The sequence below is a fragment of the Durio zibethinus genome, chromosome 27 (genome assembly GCF_047325235.1).
Source record: "Durio zibethinus cultivar Kanyao isolate XHJ-2024 chromosome 27, ASM4732523v1, whole genome shotgun sequence".
In the NCBI taxonomy this organism is placed as follows: domain Eukaryota; kingdom Viridiplantae; phylum Streptophyta; class Magnoliopsida; order Malvales; family Malvaceae; genus Durio; species Durio zibethinus.
The window spans coordinates 15,632,448-15,657,889 of NC_143188.1; the positions used below are offsets into that span (position 1 = coordinate 15,632,448).

At 28.2% G+C, this 25,442-nt stretch overlaps 1 long non-coding RNA gene across 1 annotated transcript in view; it reads left to right on the forward strand.

Annotated features, from left to right (window-relative positions):
* Positions 1–10,393, forward strand: part of LOC149511038 (uncharacterized) — a 41,728-nt gene extending 31,335 nt beyond the window's left edge. Inside the window, exon 2 of the long non-coding RNA XR_016334816.1 lies at positions 8,608–10,393. This is a non-coding gene — a long non-coding RNA (uncharacterized LOC149511038). The remainder of the gene's footprint in view (positions 1–8,607) is intronic.
* Positions 10,394–25,442: the final 15,049 nt, after the last annotated feature.

Genomic DNA, 25,442 nt, shown 5'->3' on the forward strand with positions numbered 1-25,442 from the left:
AAAGAGCGAAGCTTTGTTTTTTCTATAAAAGTTATATACATTAGAATTAGATCTGGATTTTTTAATTTTTTAAATTATATTTTAAATATGAAAAAGTAAAAATTTTATATAAATTTTAATGGATGATAACATATAGACAAATTTAAGGATATTTATTTTTTTAATATAAATTACAACATATATAAATGTTGTTTTTTATTAATTTTAAGTATTAAATGGTATATTTATTAATATAATATATAAATATAAATTTAATAAATAATAAAATATATTCTTTTATATATCCAAAGGAGAATTGAAATTAAATACTTAAAATCTAATCACGACTTTACCTAAATTGTTCAAAGAGAAAAAATTAACTCAATTCTTATTTAAAAAAAAAAAAACTTATCGAATAAGTTGTAACGAATCGAAACCTATAGATTGTTTTATCATCCCTACATATATTTATTTTTTCTTTATAAAATTTATCTAATAAAAATTTTAAAAAACAAAAAAATGACTAAAGAAGTCAAATGGAGTGACACATAAATTTATTAATTTAAAATATTAAATAATATTTTTTATTAAAAAATATATATAAATATAGAATTAAATAAATAATAATATATATTTTTATATATACCAAAATCGAAGTGTAACACTAAAAATCTTACTTTTTTCTAAGCTTGATTTAAAAAAGAAATTCAATTCATTTATCTCGAATAAAAAGGAAACACACCAATTGAATTGGGATAAATCAAAACCTATTATATACAAGTTATTTTGTCACCTCTATTTCAATTAATTTTTTTATTACAAAATTTATCTAATAAAAACTAAAAGTAAAAAATTAGAAGAAAAAAAGAAATACCAAAAAATCAGAAGTTTTAAAAGGTAAAAAAACAAAAAACAAGAGAGAGAGGTACCACCTTGGCACAGTAGAACACTTTAAATCCTTCTTCAACGCAACCCTATTTTCAAAAAAAAAAAAAAGATTCAATCTTAATTTAAAAAGAATGCATTTCATGCCAACTAAAATTAATCGAATGCAAATTATTTTATCATCTGTACTTTTATTTTTTTTTACAAAATTTATTTCATAAAAAAATAAAAAAAACTAAATAAAAAGTAAAAAAATAAAAAATAAAGAAAAAATAAAGCTTTGGAGGAAGGGCAGGGTGAAAACACCCTCTCCTTTTTTCGTTCTGGGATCCGAAGGCCTACTTTCCTTATTTGATTCTTTAAAGAAAACTCCTTGATAGGAAAAAAAAAAAAAAAGATGCATCAATTATATCAATTATGTATTGCTAATATCGCATCATCATCCTTAATTACTTCAATAATAAATGATAAATCAAGTAATAGTCTTCCTTTATACTAAAACAGTTTTATATGAAATCAACAATTTATAATCTGTTGGATCATTCAAGCTCCCATTTAATTAGTAAATCATTTAAATATCATACTTGTCAATTTTAGATCTTTTAAAGCCTTCATTAAAAAATGATATGTTTCAAATGATAATGAAAACCATACCTGTAGATGCAAGAGGGCAACAGAAATAATGGTATACATCTAAAATATCCTAACATTGGGTCTTTTTTTATTTTTATTTAGAATTAAAAGTATTGCAAGAACTTTATGTGGTTATATTTTATTATTTTTAAAAAGAACTTGCTTGTTAACTTCCACAAAATTAAACATGATATATCTAGCTGATCATCAGCATCATCAAGTTTTGATTATGATAGATTTGGAACTTCTCTCGTCTCCAATGGAAAAATGTGGTAGTTGGTAGATACACGAAATATTCAAAGAGTGCATTTCTTCAGAATTGCTTGATCAATTTCCAATTTGAATGCCCCTAAAGTTTGAACCCATCATTTGTTTAATGATATTTTCTTAGCACTATTTTTTAAAATTTATTTCTGGTTCAAATAGCTTTCACATACATATATAAAATCCAAAACTTCTTCTTCTTAATAGATTTAATTATATGCTGGTACATTGACATTAATGTTAATTAAATAAATAATCATTATAAAAAAAAAAAAAAGACAAATCGGTTTGAAGATGATCACCTGTCCATTTGTCTTCAACATTATTTAGGATACTGTTGCCAAGTGTTGGGCAGAAAATGTGAATGTAATGTAATGTAAGAATAAACTATGCCCCAAATTTTACTTTCTCTTCCAAAGTTGAGCTTTGGGATCCCAACATAGATTGTTGCTGTTGGAAAGGAATTGCATGTGATGCTTCTGGTCATGTGATTGAGCTCGATTTCAGTTACAAAAACCTTTTTGGTAGCTTTCACTCCATTTTCAATCTTCATCATCTTCAATACCTTAATTTTGTTGGGAACAATTTTAATATCGCTCTGCTTCAATATGAGTTTGACAGATTCTCAAATTTAACTCATCTTGACTTTTCAAACTCATGTTTCCATAGCAAAATTCTAGTGGAGATTTCATACTTAACAAGGTTAGTTCTAATCAAGATTCTTGCTATCAACGGTATAACCAAATTCTCCATCCATACAATAACTTCCACTACTATCCATTGCCTTTTGAACTTCAACAACCTCGAAAACTAGAAAACCCAAACTTCAAGACATTAATCCAAAATTTAAGACCCCTTGCAAACGTCTAGATTGTGTGAACATTTCAACTCAAAGTAGTAAACGGTGTGAAGCCACATCCATGGCACTTCCTAACTTGCATATTTTAAGTCTATCGAACTGTAATTTGACACGTGCATTTTGTTCTTCACTCTCAAGACTACCTTTTCTTTCCAAACTTTTCCTTGGTTGGAATCCAATCTCTTATTTGCCTCCTAATTTCTTGGAAATTTCCTCTAGTTTGGTTTCTCTCAGTTTAGTGAATTGCAATTTGAGTGTGTATTTTCCAACAAAAGTTCTCTCATTGCTAAAAATACAAAGCATTGACATTTCAAACAATGACCATCTGATGGGTCAGTTGCCAGAATTTTTATTAAACATTGCTTTACGGATCTTATCGATTTTGACTACAAATTTCTCTGGGCAAATTCCATCATCAATTGCAAATCTTACTAACCTTGTGCAACTGGATCTATCTAATAACAATTTCAGTGGTTTTATCCCTGCATTTCAGAGATCTGGAGTTTCAAATCTTGCATCTTTCTTTATCGGGGAACCGCCTCTCTGAATCAATACATTCTTCTTTATTTACTCTCCCATCAGATGGTCATTGTTTGAAATGTCAATGCTTCCCTTTGAAGGAAGCATACAGCAAAGCAATCAATTCGGTACATTTTCGAACGATTCTTACAAAGGGAACCCAAGATCATGTGGGCCACCTTTGACAAGGAAATGCAATGGAGCTGCTGTTCCAATGCCTCCTCCAATGGAAGATGTAGATTCATGGCTAGATGGTTTATCTGATTGGAGAATCGTATTGATTGGGTATGCATGTGGATTGGTGATTGGATTATCTATTGGATATACAGAGCTGAATGAGATGGGAAACAAATGGCTTGACTGCTACAAAAGGAATAGGAGAAGATCAAGGTGATTCCATCAGAATTCAATTTTCAGTCTCAACAGGTAAGCATTTTGGAATAGTTAATAACCCAAATGTGCTGTTACTAATTGTGGTATATTTCCGATTTTGCATGGTTGGTCTATCTAAAAAGTTCTATCTGATTGCCTAATTATTCATTATCATGTCATATTTGTTCTTGTAGCATTGTCATTCTTCATCAACTTTCTTTTAGGCCGTTCATTATCAGTAATTTTTTTACCATTTTGTAGTTTAGGAATCTGAAGTCTAAACCAAGCTACATGGCATGTAGAGCAGTGACTGAGCCTGAAATAATGAACAAGAGAATAGAGAATTGGGTGGAAATCTCAAGATTTGTTGAGAAATTTGTTGAGACAGAGTCCTTGATCATGATGCAAATGGAGATGAAATGTGAGTCCTTTTCAAGATTTCTGGTGTAGGTGTTATTCTTCGAAGCCAAAATCATTTTTGTTGCTGCCCTTTTATCCGACGTGGCTTATTTTCATATAAGAGATCCAGGTATGCGTCTGTACTGCCAATTGATAGGTTTTCCCTAACATTTTATAGCTAATTACTTTAGAGTATTTTCTTCATGTTAATCCAAAATCATCAATTGCTTCTCTGCTTCCGCACTCACCACACACAGTAAAAAAAAAAAATTAAAAGTTTTCTTGTAAGCTATAGTTCTATAAAATAGAGCTTATGCGTATAAAAGCCTTGATTTTTTGTTTCTCAGCTTCAGGCCAATGGTTTGAAAAGATACCAGGGCCAACATATTTCTTGGAAAAGAAAGCACGGATTACCGGAATACAGTTCGGAAAAGCATATGATTTCTGAATAAAGGCTTATTCCACGTAGATGTTACTTACATAATTGCTGCTTCAGCTGCATCATATGTCCAGGCACAAGCAAATGGCCTTTTCCCTCTCAACTTCAAGTCGTTGCATGAAAGAGGTACTAATGACTCACATTTGAAAGTGAAAACCACCCAAGGTAGGACTGAAAATTTGCATCAGGTATCCACCATGGACCACTACCAAGGGAGTATCTTGGTTGCTTGGATGATGACCTTACATATACTCACATCTTCATGATTCAAGTAAATCCTTTCGGTAATTTGTTCTCTATCTAATAGGAGAAATGGTCATTCATTACTAGATATACAGTCAAATATACAAAATGATCTGCCAAGCATTGTTCTGATATAACTACTAATCCATAATTAATAAATGAAGTTATAAAATTCAAATAATTGAATCCTTTTTTGGACATAAAGGAATGATAAAATCTTGATTATATTTTCCCCACTTTCTCTTAAAACATCTAATTACATTTTACTTTCAGGGACTAAACTCCATGCATCTTGGCACCCAATCCTCTTCTTTGAACAATTCATGTCAGAAATCATGGACCTCTGAAGACATGATATGCTTTGAATCACTGGTCATTTTGTCAAGCCTTCTGCAATTTTCAATTTAGCCTGTTTTGAGTTTTACCTCGGCATTTATTTTTGGAAGTTTTGTGCGGGTGGAGGGATATTTGATGAATTGGGGTTGATGAAAGCCTCATTGCCCGTGTTCTTAAGTTAGTGCTTAAGACATTGCCGCTAGAAGCTTCTCCTGATCATCTAGCCTGTATTCTTGCTCCCTGGAATGGATTCTTGTGTTCAAATCCCCTGCCTAATCTAAAACGTAAGCATTAACAAGAAAACATTAACCTCATCGCACAAAATGTTTACAAAATTTTAGTCGTAAAAAATACAAAAGAGTTCTATATCATTGTGGAAGTTTAGTGTGCTAAGTGATTTTAATAATCTTTTTCGATTAATGCAGAAACTTTTGAACTCTTCTGCGGAGTGAGAAGTTCTCAAGGGAATGCTTTCTGTGCTATTGACAGCACCACATTCGGATTCCTAAACCCAAATGAACCTGTCTTTAGTCATACAACCTATGGCTCTGAAGTTACCATCATAAGAGCTAAACATTAACAGCAAGTTGAAAGCAATTATTGGGGTTTTAGTTAAGGGAACATTAAAAAAAAAGAAAAGAAAAGATGATTTTCAAGAAGATGAGATAAAAGAGAAGCCAGTTACGGCCGCTGCTTGGTTCATCATCTCATCTCCTCACTGCTGGAGCCACCAGAGTGATTTGGATTTGGAAGGCAGCAAATTCAATGTTAATAATAATACAAAATTAAGAAGCATTGATAAATAATATTTTGAGGTTATATTGAATGTGAGATTTCCTCCTTTACTTCCCTTTTTCCTTTTGTACAATGATCATTTTGTGTGCATAATATTTTGTAACTATGACTGGTGCTCAAAATTTCAGCTACTTCTCTGTATCCTATCTTCTTCTTTTTATCTATCTATACATATTATTAAAGTTCAACCACTTAATTGAATGGCATCACAAAATTGAATAGAGAAAAAAGGAAAGGAGAAGGAAAGAGGGAAAATAGGGTGTGGGAGAAATAAATAATAAAATAGTTATTTGAACTTTTTCAAAAATATAAATTTTAAAAAAATTGTAATTAAGTAATATGTTTTAAAATTCCTATTAACTTTGCTATATAAGTAAATGAAATAATGATTTCATTGGAAAAAATGAATAAATACGAAAATCATATCAACAACAATATAATTAATGTGAATAAAAGTAAAAAATATTTAATTAATATTAATTATTATTAGAAATATAGTAATTACGATTGATTTTAAATCCTATATATGATCTATATTATATATGTTACAAATACAATATACTCATTTAAAAATAAATTTGAGCAAAATATGATATAAATTGTGAGCTTTGTTATCAATAATTGAATCAAACTTTGCAAATAAATAACTTGATAACATAAACATTAATGCTAACGTATATGAATATTAATATGAACGCATTAGTTATTAATAACAATACAAATATTTTTTTGAAAGTATACCACCTATGCCTTCAAATGTGTATGTTCATAATAAAAATTTTGTAATTTAAGAATAATTTTTTAATATATTTAATATTTAATATTAATTTTATTTCATTATTAAAACTATTATTGATAGAATTATTGTTATTAAGAAAATATAACTATATTGATATTTGCATTTATTAAAAATATTCAATTAATATTAATTATTAAAATCATCAAATAATTAATTATCTCATATTACCAATTTTCTGTTAATCCTTTTGAATGAGTTGGGAGTGCAAAGTGAAAAAGTGGCTTTGCCCTTAATTAGTCCTAAAAGACGCAACAAATCTGAAATCGCTTTATAGAAACGATATACGATTAAGCTTCAAATCTATTGGATTATTCAACATCATTAAACAACAGAAAACGACATAATAAATGTTGGATTTCTTTTTTTTTTTTAATTTTCAGCTGACAAAGCAGGATAGCCTCATGCCAAATATCTTTGGAAAATTTCGCAGCCGAAGAAAATATGATCCCTTGATTCCTGGCCCGAACAAAACATCCAACAAACATCAATTGTAATCCCCCATGAAAGCAGCCTGTCTTTGGATGGCAATCTTTTGCCCAAGCTAAGTTATTATAACCCAATGAGTTATTCAACCCATAAATATCATTGGTAAAACATAAAAAAAAGACTAAAGGAGAAGAAAATTAACAGAAAAAAAATTATCAACAGCTTTGTTGAAAGTATCTGACAACTCCATAGCTTCCACATATGCCGAGGATTCTAAAGCTGTACATGGGAATTTGGTTGAAGCTTTCATTTCATATAACTTGGCAGCAAGAAAATGATTGGGAGAAGCTAGTGAGTATCCAGAAACTACATTGGACAGGATCACTATCTTCAATATTGGACAGGATTTGACAAGGTAAAGCAAGGACCTAGCGACTGGTGAGGAACAAAATAAAAAACTGAAAAAGTAACTTCAATTTTCTTAAAAAAAATAAAAATAAAACTCAATGAAAATGAAGTTGATGTATGTTCAAATTGTTCAATGCTCAAAAACTGAAAGTAATAACATGCCACGTTGACTATTGGATTAAGAAGAATTTGATGCCTACTTAAAATCAAATCATCTCTAAAGAAACTATTTAGGTCCATTTGGATTTCTTACTCGATGCCATTGAATTCAAGCTAAAATATGAATTTATCGTCATCTTTGTGCTTGTATTTAAGATATATTTAATCTTTAATTTTAATTTTATTACTATCGTATTTAATTTCACTACTATAATAATTAATTTTATCATTACTGTTATTTTTAATTTCACTAATACTAATTTTACTCCTTATCCAAATGGTTATTAAAAAAAAAGATATCTAACACAAAATTATTACTCTTTCCTTTGTACAAAAAAAATTATATTTTGGTACATAATACACAATAGAGAGCATACTTTTTATGTATAAAAAAAAGTCATGAATTTAAGTATAATTAAATTTTGTTTTAATTCTATTTCAAAATTTATATTAAGATTTGAAATTTATATCCTTTTCTTTTGAATTCAAATTTCTAAAAATAAATTTAATTAACCAAAAAAAATCCTCTTTCATTGATCAAACAACAACAATAAAGTAACAATCATAAAGGAAAGAAAAACTAATACCTCGAAAACAAAAATACGAATTTAGGGATTTAATAATATTTTTTTTCAAAAAAAAATTGTAAAAAAAATTCGTACATAGAAATAAAATTAATAATCAACAAAAAAAAAACAAATTAATTACCGGTTTTGATAGGCCTATTGGGTCAAAAGACCCAGTTTTTCTTACATGGGCTCGGTCCATTAATACCGAAATCGGGCTTTCCATTGCGCTAAAACACAATGATCGATTCTCAATTTGGTAATTTTTTGGAATTACAAAAGTGATTGAAGAAAGATACACAAAGCAATTAACATAGAAAGGCAAAATAATAAAAAAAAAACGTTGTCAAAAGGGGTTTAAAGTTATGGCGTTTCAATAAATTTTTCCCCCTCTTTTTTTTTTTCTTTTTCCAGGTAAAAATTTCCTCATGCCCAGTTTTATTTTCAATCTTAAAAAATTCCTTTTTTTTTTTTAACTGTAAAATATGGGTCTTTTTTTAATTGATTTTATCTCCTGTTTTTACAGTGACACTATAATTCGAGAGCTGGAGCAATTGCAGCAAATTTTTGGACACCCAACATCGGCAAGGGCAGAGTATTTGATTTTTTTTTTTTTTAATTTCTTCTTTCTATGATCTTTGTTAGACTTTCACTGTGTAGAACGAATTCTATTTTTAGCTAAGCATAACTTCTTTTTTTCTTATTTTTGTTTCTCAGGCTTTATTGTATGTTGGTTCTGTTCTGTTTTACCCATATTTCATTTATTTTTATGATTTAAATTGAACTACCATGTGAAAAGGAATATCGAGTATTGCCAAGTAGTATTTTCTTTGACTATTGCTGTACATAATTGTCAATTTTGTCATTCAATTGCTAGCTGTTAAGTTCGCTGCAAAAGAATGATTATTGCAGTTTGAATCTCTTGTTATTATGGGGAAGAATGGGAGGGTGGTTGAAAAAGGGAAATAAAAATAAAATCAAATAGATGGGTGGAAAATGTTACCTTTTATGGAGTTCTAGCTTGCAATCATCATTTGTTTAATTGTACATTTTGCATTTCCAACAATTGAATGGAACGAGTTTTTTGGATTTCCATTTCATTGGTTACAAGTATCTTGGTCTAGACAAGTTTCGTCTGTGTTTTCTGTTTCCAAAATGAATTAATATGTATCACATAACACGTTCTTCTTGCAAATTAGGAATTGAATGTTTATGTGAAAAGGTGGTAATAATCTGATCTTTTCTTTGTTGCATCCATATTCTGCAAAGATCTTTTTCCCTGTCTTTGTTCACCTCCTAGGTCTCAGTATTTTCTTGGTTTGCTTCTGGTAGAGTTTGATTTCCTGCTGTCCCATTTTCCCTTTGCCCTCACTATTCCTCCCCTTCCTCTCTAGCTTTAGAAATTGCATTTAGAGCCTTGGTTGTTGTAGTAGATCACAAGCATACTTTAACATTATGTTCAAGCTATTGAATTTTAGGTTCAAATTTCTAGTGTTAAAGTTTGATTAAAGTTTTGATTTCTTATATAAGCCTTGTCTTACCCCCCTTTTTTTAGAGGGAGAGGGGGTTTGGGAAGATAAAAATAGCACTTATAGTAAATGTATGTATGTATACGGTATATATAAACATTGTCTTAAAAAATATGCTATATACGATATTGGTATAAAAAATTGTGTAATTGCAAAATAAAATGTAAATTTCAAGCACTGTACATACATAAATTTTAAAAAATTCAAAAAATTAAATTTAATAAAATTAGAATATAACTTAATGACCAAAAACAGAAAAAACTAAAAGGGAACTACTGAGAACATAAAATTACTTGTGCAAAATTAATGCAATAGCGAACCATATGAAGTTCTTAGTTGTTTTGCCTTATTTAGAGTCTCTTTGTTCGGGTTTTTGCTATTTGCTCTTTTGCTTCTGGAAGCAAAAAAGCAAGAATTGCATTTCGATATGAAATAAAATTTTGAAGAGTTATCCACAAAATATGTAAGTTTTTTATGATTAACTACATGATTCTACTTCTATATAGACTAATGGTGTTATAATTGATTTTATATTTTAATTTTTTTTTTTTGTGGTTTTAGATCAATTATGATATTGTTTTTTTACCTTTGGCTTTTCCTTTCTGGTAATTCTTCTAAAAGCAAAAAGTAGGAGCTCCAACTAGATGGGTTCTTATAGTTTCTTTTATTCTCTTGGTTGTTTCTTTTAAGTATGTGGAGACATTGAAACTTTAATCTTTTGGTATGGAGTCAAAAGTTGGTGTGCATGAAGTATTGCATTTATAAGTATCCATTACAAACAAATTAATCATTTACCAATTAAAATTTTGTTAAAAAATTACCATGAATAAAAGATTTTCAGGTACAAAATTGTTTCCACTTTATAGGACTTTTATGTGGAAAGGCAACGATATTCTCACCCATGCAGGGGCCAAAATATTATTAATGTGAGTAAAGTTATACTGAAAAATATCCTTACTGAAATTGGAAGGTGTTCAGGACTTCTGCTAAGCCCCTTCACTTCCCTATCGGAAAAGTTAGACTTTCTCTTTCTCCAGGTACTAAGAAGAGCATCAAGGTTGGGAATTTATCACTTCTTTTCCCACAAAATGACACTGAAACCGTCAAATAACGTTTGGATTCGACATCAGCAATTTCCATGTGGAGATTGGAAGTGTTATGTTAAGTATGAAGCAGAAGATCAGATATCATTAAGCTCTCAGCACTCTCAGGTAATAAAGAATGAGACAGCTTCAACATCCTTATCATCAGAAGCTGTCTTCATGCCATATGTTGGTCAAATATTCAAAAGTGATGATGATGGTTTTGAGTACTATAGCAATTTTGCATGGAAGAATGGATTTTCAATAGCAAAAGCACGCTCCACGGCAAGCTAGAATTTAGGGATCTACCATCGAGATTTTATCTGTTATAGATATGTGTTTAATCAACCAAGAAAAAAGGCCAATGTGGAGCATTCAAGAGACTGGAATTCAGTGCGATGTGGATGTGATGCAAAATTTTATTCGACAAAAGAAATCATCCATGATGTTAATGGTGTGTTTCACAATTTAGTAATGTCAATAACCATGAATTATTGGAAGATGACCAAGTAAGTTTGCTTCCTGCATTTCGGAAAATACAGGAAGCAGATCAGGAAATAATTCTTTTACTCTCCAAAGCTGGGTTTCCGGTCAACAGTATCATGAAGGTTTGGAAATTAGAAAGAGGAGTCCAGCCCGGACTGTTGCCTTTTATCAAGAAGGATGCTAGCAATTTTTTACGGACTTGTGAAAAGACTGTTCAAGAAAGTTATGCTTTGCTTACCGAGAAAACAGAAAATGTTACATTGGAACTTCTTGAGGCCTGCAAGGCTATGGCAGAGAGGGATTCTAATTTTGTTTATGATTATACTACATATGAAAATAGTAAGGTTGAAAATATTTCATGGTCATATGCAGATTCTATTCGTGCATATACAGTATTTGGTGATGCTGTTACCTTTGACGCTACATTTTGTTCTATCACTTACGGATTGCCTCTTGGATATGGTTTTGTTTAGATAATCATGGAAAGCCAATTTTCTTATGATGTGTATTACTCCAAGATGAAAGCGTGTCAGTTTTTTTGCCCCATCTCTACTTTACAAAAATAAGTATAAAGCAAAAACTAAGACCTAATCATAGAAATTAAGGAAAGTTTTTAAAAGGACGAAAAAAAAAAACAAAAGAGAAAGAAAGAATGATAAGCCGTAGTCTTTGCTTTATCCTTAGTCTTGACATGAAACATGCAAATATATCAGTCTTTTTGTCCTCATCTTTACTTTACAAAAATAAGTATAGAGCGAAGACTAAGACTTATTATAGAAATTAAGAAAAGGTTTAAAAAGAAAAGTAAAACCAAAGAAAGAATGATAAGTCTTTGTCTTTTCTTTATACTTAGTCTTGCCATGAAGCATGCAAATGAGTCAAACTTTTTGCCTCCACCTTTACTTCACAAAAATAATAATATTAGCGTTTACTTCGGTCTAAGTCATTCAAAAAATTAAAATATAGTAATAATAATTTATATACTTAAAATCTATTTTCAGTTTTTCAATTTAATTGAAAGATAACATTTACTAAGTAAATTATTGTGTATTTTTTTTTGTCTTTTTTAAAAGATAAAATTGACTTAAGAGCAAACTACTAAAAATATTATTTTTCATAGCATAATGATGGGGCAAGAAGACTTAGACATTTACTAGATGAGAAGACTTAAAAGTGTAAAGCAAAGCAAAGACTTAATACCAATAAAAAAAAAATCTCATTCTATCATTATCTTATTTTTGTGAGTCCAATTTTGTGATTCACTTATAGCATATAATATTTATATATTGACAATGTATCAAATATAAATTATTTATAAAACAAAATATGTTGAGATGAAAAAGTAATGATATCTTTTTGTTTATATTCATTATTCACTCAATCCCATTAATATGTATATAATATTTTTAAAAAATTTTATTTTATATTTATATTATTTATAATTAATTTTAAAACTTATTTTACTATATTTACAATACGGTATGATACTTGATATTAGATTTTTAAATTATAATATTTATTTCAATTTAACAATTATACTAATATTTTTTTTGAACTTTTACTTCATGACTTATAATTATTGAAGTTTGACATATATGTAACACTTTTTAAAGTTTATCCTTTTATTTATAATTAAATTTACAATAAAGTTTTATCATCTTTTACAATAAAAAACTTATTAATCATTTTAACAGTAACGTCCAATTGTAGGATTTCTTTTTAAACTCTTTATTATTTTACACTTAAGTGATAATATCAACAGTCACATATTAGGTCTTACACATGGAAGCCCAGTTAGCCACGTTGTCACCCACGAGATAGAGAAGGTAGAATCATACCAGACATGTGATTCATTATGAACTTTCTTTACTTCCTTTAATTGCTTCCTGCTCTTTCTCATTTCATTGCTTTTGATATACCTTACTAAAGTGTCGGAGCATATGCTTCGAAATAACTTTTCCATCATTAGATAGAACATATTAATTTATAGGTAGAGAGAGTAGCGATTTCTCTTTCTTTAATCACTTATCAGTATTCATTTGTTCTATCAACTTATGAGTTATTAACAAAATAACTTTCTCTTTAGTTTTTATTTGATTAATAGGAGTTTTAGCTAACATTAAGTATTAAACCATAATTGTCTTTTAAATGAATCAAAACATATTTTCTTAAGTTAGACAATTACACATTGGCTACATAATATCTAACACTTCCATATACATATATATATATATATACACACGCGTGCGCGTAAAAGATCCACTTACACTAGTATAATCTTTATAATTTTTTTGGATACTTAGATCAAATTTTCTAAATTTAAAATTATTATTATGATTCCAATGAGTTATGGATTTAATTTTGATCAAAGGATCCAAAAAAGTATAGGATTACACTAGTGTAAGTGAATTTCTATTATTTATATATATGTTCTTTTTCATAGAATTGATATATATACATGTGTGTTTATATATATTTTTATATATAACAAGTATATGTTTATATTATAAAATTTTACGATTATATAAATTTTTTCAAGTAAGTATAATGATAGAAATATCACTTTTAAGTTATGTAATACAATAATAAAATAAGTTTAATAAAGATAATTTCGGGTTAAATTAGATTTTACCTAATTGAAAACTTGCCAATTAAGTTTAAATACAAAAGAGATCAAGATTTAGGAAAAATTAGATAAAAAAAATTTATAAATAATGAAAATTAAATCTTATCTTACGAGAATCCACTTTTTAAAGGAGGTGAATAAATCATTTATATAAAATTCTATGTTTTTATTCATGCAATAAATATTTCATTGTGCAGGTAATTATAATTCATCATCATCAATAAAATGGTAATAAAAGAGCTAATTAATAATAATTATGATTCACATTTATATTATACTAACATATTATGAGTTTGCTTTTGTATCCTCAATTATTTGAAGAAGTCAAGTCTTCGCTGAGACTTGAGTGGTTTCATGAATCATGAGACACATAAAGCAAAGCAAGAAACACATGTGTACGACACAAAGACAAGAAAAGCATGCATGAATAATGAATTCAAGAAAAAGATCCCATTAATTGTCGTACTATGCAAAAAACAATTATTTTCTCCCTTTCACACACACACACACACGAGTGATTTCATATCTTTAAGATATTATTAATATTAAGGTTCATTACAATTGCGGGAATTATTCAAATTATATATACACATCATTTTCTTTTTTTTACTTTTCACATTAAAATTTTATTTATATCTCCTCCATCAAATTTGCATTTTCTCTATTTGATTTTATGATATTTAACAAAATTACTTATTAGACTTTGGTGTATTTTATATTAAAAACTTAAATTTATTATATAAAACTTATATTTTGAGGTTTTAAATATAAAAATATATTAAAAAAATCAAAATGATTTTGGAATATACTCGTACATAAAAGTAAAAGCATTTGTGTTGCAAAATGCAAAGATAATAATTTTAAAATATCCAAATAGGAAATGATAGATAAAGAAAATGAGATAATAAAAGTATAAGTAATTACTAATTAGAAAATGAATTGAAAATAAGAAATAAATAACAAAAAATAGAAAAAAAAAACTTAGAAGTGATGATTCAAGACATATGGAAAGATAAGCATAATCTGGTAAAAATGATAATATGTAGTCTAATTAAACATTGAAGTTGAACACTTATTATTTAATTTTGAACAATTTAAATTAAATTCCCTTTTAAACGATATAGAGAAAAAAAAAAAAAAAGAGAAAAGTTCCTATTAATTTATTGTGTAGCGTGACAATGGGATTGAAACAAGAAATGCACCAAATGATGTCCTTTTTCTGACTCCACTAGTGCCCGGTGTGCCAAAGTTCATTCTCCATTAAGTTTTGTCTTCTGATTTCTGAATGACTTAGCTGGTAAGCAATTACAAAGGCTATAAACTTTAATTAGCATAAAACAACACCAATGCTAAGATTACATATAATATTGTATAGAAAAATTTTATTATAATTAAAAAAAAGTCATGGTCTATGAGAAGAGAAAATATTATAGACATGAGAAATTGAACTTTAAACCTATTAGATATTATGTTTCAATGGTAATTATATGAATCAATTGAGATAATTTCAAATATCAAATTATTTTATTATTAATACTCTTTTTTATAGATACTTGTTTTATTTATTTATTTTGTTATGAGGTAGTTGATGGAAGGAAGAGAGAAATTTCTGACCTTAGACAAAGCAACTTTAGACCAATTCTAAAATTCTTTTAAAGAAAAGGAAACAACTTTAGACCAACAACATTAGACAAAGCAAAGCAAGAAACATGTGTAGGGGCCAAGAACAAGAAAAACCCCAGCATGATGAATTGAAGACTAATTCATTATTAGAAAATCCCATTAATTTTTGTTCTATGGAAACACAATCATTTTATCCCTTTTATATTTTTAATGTTCACATTTGTAACTTTCACTTATTCATTAATATTAAGGTTCATTACCATTAAAAATAATATTGGTTAATATTTTTATTTGAAGTATTGTAAAACATAAAATATGAATATAATGTTTTAAGGTTAAGTTTGACACACAATATTATGATAGGATAGGTAAAATGATATTATGAATATAACTAGATTAAATAATTTCATCCTATTTAGTGTTTGATATATGCAAAAATTAAGATAGGATAATTTATTTATTTGTCAAATTAAACTTTCTAAAAATTTATATAATTTATTAATGTAATTTTTAAAGGTATAATTGGACATGTAAGTTTAATTCTATGGATTAAAAATAATCATTTTTACTTTGGAAAGATTGAATAATCCTATGCCAAGAGGATATTAATCCTCTTTGTAATCTCTATTCTTCTCTTTATATATAAATCGAACATGATATAGATGATTATAATCCTATACTATCAATAATCCTATATATATGACCTAAGTTGTTATGATTCAAACCAATATTCATTAGCAATATTAAAAACAAAAAAAAAGTACTATACATATGATAAATTCAATATTAAATTATTGATAAGTTGTTTTGAATTCTCAAAAATTAATAAAATGATTTTGCAAACAATGCTCTAAAAGCACACTTGTTATTACATAAAATAATATCTTCATCCAGTACATTAGAAATAATAAACATGAAAATTATTTAGTATTAACAAATTTGTGTTGTTTACATGTAAGAATGGAAAACTAGGAATGGTAATAGAGTGAATATCCATTATTTTTAAGATATTCGAATATGAATCTATTTAACCTTCATAATATTCGAATCCGTTTAAGTATTTGATTAAATTTAGTATCACTATTTGAATACGAATCCGTTTAAATAAACATTATTCATTTAATATTTGAATCCATTAAAATATCTCATTACTTAAGTTTTTTGTCAAAATATAAATTAAACAAGAACTAAACTTAAAATTGAAGTCACTTTTAATTAATAATAAGTAAAAGTTGTTTTCTAAGATTCGAAAATAAAATTTTATATATTTGCATTTGTAAATAGATAACAGATTCAAATAATTAATATTATATATTTTAAATTTAAACGAGTTCAAATATCATATATTCAAAAAATATTATATCCTATCCGAATCTATTAAATATCTATTTATAAATATTTAAATCAGACATAGATAGATCAAATAATGTATCAAATATTCAATTATTTACTATCCATCACCATCCCTAAATGAAAGGTCAAGGGAGAAGCAATCAATTAAATCTAATGGAATGGATGGGAAGGTGAAGCACGGTCTAAAGCTAAGCTCCCATCTCCCATTATTTCCTCTGACTTGACATCAATATACCAACGAAATCTAAATGCGTGGAAACTCAGTTGCAGCACTTTCACTTTGTTGGCTAGATTTCCTGCATGCTTTCATCTTTTGCCTTTGTTTCATTTCATTCTTATTTTTCCTCTAGATTTTCAGTTTAGGTGGGCAAAATTTTAACAACATGTGATGCCATATTACAACAGGTTTTGCAACAAAAAAATGCACCGAACAATTATTAATTTAATGGTGCCAGGATGACTAAACTTTATTATAGACCAAAGAATAACGCATGCTAGTATAAAAATAAAATAAAATAATTGTTATAGTAATTATTCTTTTTTCTAAATGCTTATTTAGAAAAAAAAATTGATATGTATGAGGAAGTTGATGGAGGGAACAAATGGAAATTCAAACTTTGAATCGAAGAAGAACAAACAAACTTGTTAATTAGAATTTTCAAAAAAAAATTGTTCCGTCTAATTCCATAATAATAGAGTTAAATTGATTAATAAATTTTTGCAAGTTTTACTTCCCTTTGGACATCAAGCTTAGTGAAAATTTTCACTAATTTTTAGTAGCATAGAGGATCCCTTTTTACCAATATACATGTACCACTATTACTTGATTTTGAGAAAATTAATTTTTTTTATTGTACGAATGAATAATATGAAATAAAATGTGGGAAGAAAGGAAAGAATATAGTGACAAAGATTAATTTATAAAAGCAAAACTGTCAACGTTATCACCATTGGAACCCATTATTCATTCTTTAAAATTCAAAAAGGACAAGAAATAAATATGTTTGTCTTCCACCTACTTCGATTCAACTCTTACAGAAAGCGCTCAAACTTATGATTTGTACAAACACGTGGTTGAAAAAATGCATTTGAACATAACTCTTGAGATTAAGGGAGGTATATATCTACAATAACAGTACGTAATATGAAGTACTTGTCTATAAATACCGTGTATGCATATCTCAAACTCCACAATCTTCCCTTCAATTTTTTTTTTTATAGAAAAGCCAACAAAACATGAAGAATCTTCATATCCTAATTCCACTATTTTTGCCTACCTTCTTTCTCTTCTCATGCTTCTTATCTCTTGTGCTATCTTTTTCCCCTTCTCATACTCATCTCGAAGACCAATGCCTTGATGACCAGAGATTTGTTCTGTTGCAACTATACCATGATCTTTGCTATTACCCAAATTTTACTTTCTCTTCCAAAATTGAGCTTTGGGATTTCAACACTGATTATTGCTCTTGGAAAGGGGTTACATGTGATGCTTTGGGTCATGTGATTAGGCTTGATCTCAATTACAAAAATCTTTCAGGTAGCTTTCACTCCATTGTCAATCTCCATCAACTTCAACGCTTTAATCTTGCTGGAAACAATTTCAATACCACTCTGTTTCAATATGAGTTTGACAGACTCCCAAATTTAACTCATCTCAACCTTTCAAACTCATGTTTCCATGGATAAATTCCAGAAGAGATTTCATACTTAACAAGGTTAGTCTCTCTTGATCTATCTAATTAAAATTCTTGCTATCTACACAATTACCAAATTCTTGATCCAAAATTTTCGTTCTACGATTTTCCTTACAACCTTTATCAACCTCTAAAACTAGAAAACCCAAACTTCAAGACATTAATCCAAAATTGGAGATCTCTTACAGAGCTCTACTTGGATAGTGTGAACATTTCAACACAAAGTACTAAATGGTGTGAAGCCACATCCATAGTACTTCCTAACTTGCATGTGTTAAGTCTGTCGTATTGTGGTTTGACAGGTCCATTTTGTTCTTCACTCTCAACACTTCCTTTTCTTTCCAAACTTTTGCTTCGTTGGAATTCGATCTCTTATTTGTCTCCCAATTTCTTGGAAATTTCCTCTCATTTGGTTTCTCTCAATTTAGTGAATTGCAATTTGAATCGGCATTTTCCAACAGAAGTTCTCTCATTGCCAAAAATACAAAGCATTGACATTTCAAGGAATGACCATCTTATGGGTCAGTTGCCAGAATTTCCAACTCAAGAACTTAAGGCTTCTTGACCTTTCCGATACAAGCTTGTCAATTGAAAGCAACATCACAAGCCTCGCTTTTCCCAAATTAGAGGAGCTATACCTAAGTTCATGCAACTTTACTGAATTTCCAGAATTCATCAAAACACAAGACAAGTTGGCTTCTCTACATCTTTCTAACAACCAAATCCATGGTTTTGTGCCGAGTTGGTTGTGCAAGACCACTCTCTTAGAGTTAGACCTTTCTTTCAATGAGATTGATTTTTCAAAAGAGTTTCCTTTTGGTGATGCAAACTCCTCTTTTCCAATGTTGAGTTACTTGGATTTACGATTTTGTAACCTAAGCATGTTTCCAGAGTTTTTAAAGAGTCAAAATTGTTTAGAACATCTTGACCTTTCAAACAACAAAATAAGTGGTGCAGTACCAAATTGGATGTGGAAGAGAAGTTTGAGATATCAAGATCTTTCTAATAATTCTCTCTCATCTTTGGACCAATTTTCAGTAAACCAATCTCTAACTTCTTGCAACGCCTTTAATCCGACATCGGAAGAATGAGTGGATAAGAAATAATATATATGTAAAGATCTAATTTCAAATCTATGAGAAGTTTTTTGTGAGATAAAACTATGAAACATTCAGGTCAAAGTGGATAATATCTTGCAGGTTGGGTGCGGGTCTCCACATATTCATTTAAGTTTTAGTCTATGCAAATGTGTCAGTATTTTTGCCCCATCCTTATTTCATAGAAATAATAATCTTAGCAGTTGCTTCAGTCTAAGTTATTAAAAAGACTAAAATATAACAATAATAATTAATATACTTAAAATCCATTTTCAGTCTGCTAATTTAACTAGAAGACAAAAGACAACCTCCATTGAAAAAATTGCTATGTTTTTTTTTTAAAAAGATAGATTGGACTTAAGCAAACTACTAAGAAGATTATTTTCCATAGAGTAATGATAGAGTAAGAAGACTTAGATGTTTACATGATGGAAAGACTTAAAAAAATAAAGCAAAGAAAAGACTAAATACCAATAAAAAAAATCTCATACTATCATTTTTTTTATGAGTCCCAAATTAAAATAATATTTTTACGAAAGTATAATTTTGTGGTGGGTGATTCTAATTACACCATCATTTTTTTTTGTATATCCACTCTTTTCTTTTTAATTCTTAAGTGAAATTACTTATTTATCCATCTTGTTTTAATTTTAAAGTTTCTAGATATGCATTTATGATAAGCTATATAACTTATCGGATTTTCATATCTGGTAAGTTAAAAAAAGTTACATTTAGGTTTGAAAAAAAATAGTTAAACGAAAATATCTTATAGAAAGTATAAAATTCTAATACTGTTTATAAAATTTAAATTCTTTATTAATCATATGTGAAGAAATCTATATATATATATATATATATATTATCTCATATCCATGAAATTTGTGAAATCAGAAGATTGTTTTTTTTACTTTTTTTTTATGTGAGGTTGTAAGGATTTGTACTTTAAACTATTAAAACTAAGAGTTCAGTATTTTAATAACAGACTACATTATTATTGGCTCATTGAATTTTTAAATCAGAAAATCTCTTTAAAATATATTAACAATAAAAAACTAAAAAAATGCACATACCATGAAATATAATAGTACATTAGGAACAAATGCATGAGAAACGAGTTGCTTAATCAACAAATTGATTGGCAAAAAAAAATCAACAAATTAAAAACCTATGTTTCATTTTTGTCAAAAAGTTTGAAAAAAAAATCTAAAGAACACATTCATTCTAACTTCTCAAACTTATCTATTTTAAAGATTGTGATTTTATAATGGTGGAATAAGAAAGAAAATGATAGATACTATGGGAATGTATTGGTCTAAGTCTTAATCTTGGCATCAAGCATGCAAATGTGTCATTCTTTTTGCCCCCATCTTTACTTCACAAAAATAATAATTTTAGCAGTTGCTTCAGTCTAAGTAATTAATAATAATAATAATTAATATACTTAAAATCCATTCTTAGTCTACTAATTTAAATGGAAGACAAAAGACAACTTCCATTGAGAAAATTGCTATGCTTTTGTCTTTTTTAAAAGATAGACTTGACTTAAGCAAACTACTAAGAAGATTATTTTCCATTGAGAAATGATGGGGTAAGAAGACTTGACATTTGTATGATGGGAAGACTTAAAAGTATAAAGCAAAGAAAATAATAAATACCAATAAAAAATCTCATACTATCATTTTCTTTGTGAGTCCAAAATTCGAATATCAATTTTTTTTATAAAGTATAATTTTGTGATAGGTGATTCTAAATACACCATCATCCTTTTCTCTCCATACATTTTTCTTTTTTAATTTTTAAGTGAAATCACTTATTTATACATCTCATTTTAATTTTAAAGCTTCTAGATATATATTTCTGATAAGTTATATAATTTACTAAATTTTCATATTTGGTAAGTTAAAAAAAATTACATTTATGTTTGGAAAAAAAATAATTAAAAGAAAATATCTTACAAAAACATAACAATATTCTCAATGGAGGTTGTCTTTTGTTTTCTAGTTAAATTAACAAAGTGAGAATGGATTTTAAGTATATTAATTATTATTGTTATATTTTAATATTTTTAATGACTTAGACTAAAGCAACTACTAAGATTATTATTTTTGTGAAGTAAAGATGGGGGTAAAAAGATTGACACATTTGCATGCTTGATGCCAAAACTAAGTATAAAGCAAAGACCAAAACTTACACCAATACATTCCCATAATATCTATCATTTTCTATCTTATTCCACCATTATAAAATCACAATCTTCAAAACAGACAAGTTTCAAAGGTGAGAATGAATGTGTTCTTTAGATTTTTTTTTCAAACTTTCCAACAAAAATAAAACAAAGGTTTTTAATTTGTTGATTTTTTTTGGCCAATCAAAGCAGCTTGTTTCTCATGTTTTTGTTCCTAATGTACTATTAGATTTCATGGTATCCACTTTTTTTTTTTTTTTTTAGTTTTTTATTGTTAATATATTTTAAAGAGATTCTCTAATTTAAAAATTCAATGAGCCAATAACCATGTAGTCTATTAGTAAAATATTGAACTCTTAGTTTTAGGAGTTTAAAGTTCAAATTCTCACAACCTCACATACAAAAAAAAAAAAAGAAGGACAATTTTCTAATTTCACAAATTTCATGTATATAAGATAATTTATATATATATATATATATATATTTTGATTTTCTTCACATATGATTGATAGAGGATTTAAATTTTATAAACAGTATTAGAATCTCATACTTTATATAAGATACTATCTGTTAACTATTTTTTTCCAAACCTAAAAGTAACTTTTTTAAAATTACAAGATATGAAAATACAATAAGTTATATAGCTTATCATAAATGTATATCTAGAAGCTTTAAAATTAAAACGATATGGATAAATAAGTGATTTCACTTTAAAATATAAAAAGTGTATGTAGAGAAAAAAAATGATGGTGTATTTAGAATCACCCTTCACAAAATTATACTTTTACAAAAAATAATTGATATTCTAATTTTGGACTCACAAAGAAAATGGTAGTATGAGAATTTTTTTTGTTGATATTTATTCTTTTCTTTGCTTTATACTTTTAAGTCTTCTCATATGCAAATGATTAAGTCATCTTGCCCCATCATTGCCCTATGAAAAATAATCTTTTTAACAATTTGTTGAAGTCTAGTCTGTCTTTTAAAAAAGACAAAAAAAGATGTAGCAATTTTCTCAATGGAAGTTATATTTTATCTTCCAGTTTAATTAGTAGATTGAGAATGGATTTTAAGTATATTAATTATTATTGTTATATGTTAGTCTTTTTAATGACTTAGGCTAAAGCAACTACTAAGATTATTACTTTTGTGACGTAAAGATGGGGGTAAAAAGATTGATACATTTGCATGTTTGATGCCAAGATTAAGTAGAAAGCAAAGAACAAGACGAATACATTCGTATAGTGTCTACCATTTTCTTTTTTATTGCACCATTATAATCACAATTTCCAAAATAAACAAGTTTGAAAAATGAGAAAGAATGTGTTCTTTAGATTTTTTTTCAAAGTTTTCAACAAAAATAAAACACAGGTTTTTAATTTGTTGATTATTTTGGCCAATCAATTTGTTGATTAGGCAACTTGTTTCTCATGCTTTTGTTCCTAATGTACTATTAGATTTCATGGTATGTGTAATTTTTTAAATTTCTTTAGTTTTTTTATTGTTAATATATTTTAAAGAGATCCTTTAATTTAAAAATTCAATGAGCCAATAACTATGTAATTTGTTAGTAAAATGCTGAATTTTTAATTTTCATATTTTAAAGTTCAAATTTGACAATCTCGCATACAAAAAAAACAGGACAATCTTTTGATTTCACAATTTTCATGTATATGAGATAATTTATGTATATATTTCAATTTCTTCACATATGATTAATAGTGTTTTTAAATTTTATAGACGGTATTAGAATTTTATACTTTCTGTAAGATATTTTCTTTTAATTTTTTTTTCAAACCTAATTGTAAATTTTTTAACTTATCGGATATGAAAATCCGATAAATTATATAACTTATCAGAAATTTAGAAGCTTTAAAATTAAAAGAAAAAGGTTAAATAAGTAATATCACTTAAAATTTAAGAAGAAAGTAGATGAAAAGAAATAAGTAATTTCTATAATTCATCAAAACACAGGACAAGTTGGCTTCTCTAGATCTGTCTTACAACCAAATCCATGGTTTTGTGCCTAATTGGTTGTTGAAGACCACTCTTTTAGGGTTAGAGCTTTCTTTTAATGCAATTGATGTTCCGAAAGAGTTTCCTTTTGGTGATGCAAACTCGTTTTTTCCAATGTTGAGTAACTTGTTTTTAAATTTCTGTAATATATGTATGTTTCCAGAGTATTTAAAGAGTGAAAATAGTTTAGAATATATTGACCTTTCAAATAATAAAATAAGTGGTGTAGTACCAAACTGGATGTGTAAGAGAAGTTTGAGATATCTGGATATTTCTAACAATTCCCTCTCATCTTTGGACCAATTTTTACTAAACCAATCTCTAAGCTCTTCAAAAGACTTCTTACCAATACCTATTTGCAATTTGAGTCAACTTTTGCGGTTTAATGCATCCTATAACAAATTAAGTGGGCCAATCCCAAGTTGCTTAGGCAATATCAGTTCTCTTAGTTATTTGTGTCTAAAAAAAATAATTTCAGCGGCAGCATACTAGATTTTATAGGAGCAACCCAATTAAATTGGCTGCAACTCAATGACAATAAATTGGAAGGGAGGTTATCAAGGTCATTATCAAATTGCACAATGCTCCAAGTTTTAAACCTTGGAAACAATACTCTCTGTGACACATTCCCTTTGTGGTTGGGAAAATTGCCTTGGTTGGTGGTTCTTATATTGCGAGCAAATAGATTTTATGGTCCAATTAAACATGTGAAAAATTATTTTCAAGACTTGGATGTACTAGATATTACTTTTAATAATTTTTCTGGTCAATTACCAATTGAATTCTTTCAAGCCACTCAACTAAGGTCACTCAAGATGGGAGGAAATAAATTGGAAGGGAAGTTGCCAAGATCACTAGCCAATTGCACAAAACTTGAGGGTTTAGACATTGGAAGCAATATGGTACATGACACATTTCCTTTATGGTTGGAGAAATTGCCTTCTTTAAAGGTTCTTGTACTAAGAGCAAATAGATTTTATGGTACCATTAAATTTTCTGAGGATAAAAATGCTTTCCCAATGATACGCATACTGGACCTTGCTTCCAATGATTTTTCAGGTGAACTATCTGGTGTATTTTTTTTCAATGTTTGAAGGCAATGATGATGATGCCTGATGAAAACAAGGCTTGTGCAAAATATATTGGAGACTTTTATTATCAAGATTCGGTGACAATAGTCAACAAAGGGCTGGAAATGGTTTTAGAGAAGATCTTGATCACTCTTGACCTCTCCAACAATAGTTTTCATGGGGTCGTACCAGAAGAAAATACGAAATCTCACATCATTCATAGTGCTAAACTTATACCATAATAGCTTCTCTGGCCAAATTCCATTAGTACTTGACAACCTAAAAGAGCTTGAGCCTTTGGACCTCTCACAGAACAAACTCTCAGGGGAGATTCCTTCGCAACTTGCAAGTCTAACTCTCCTGGAAGTACTAAAACTATCTTACAACCAACTTGAAGGAAGCATACCGCAAAGCAACCAATATGGTACATTTTCGAATGATTCTTACAAAGGGAACCCAAGATTATGTGGGCCACCTTTGACAAAGAAATGCAATGAAGTTGCCGTTCCAATGCCTCCTCCGAGGGAAGATGTAGACTCATGGCTAGATGGTTTATCTGATTGGAAAATCATATTGATTGGGTATATGTGGATTGGTGAT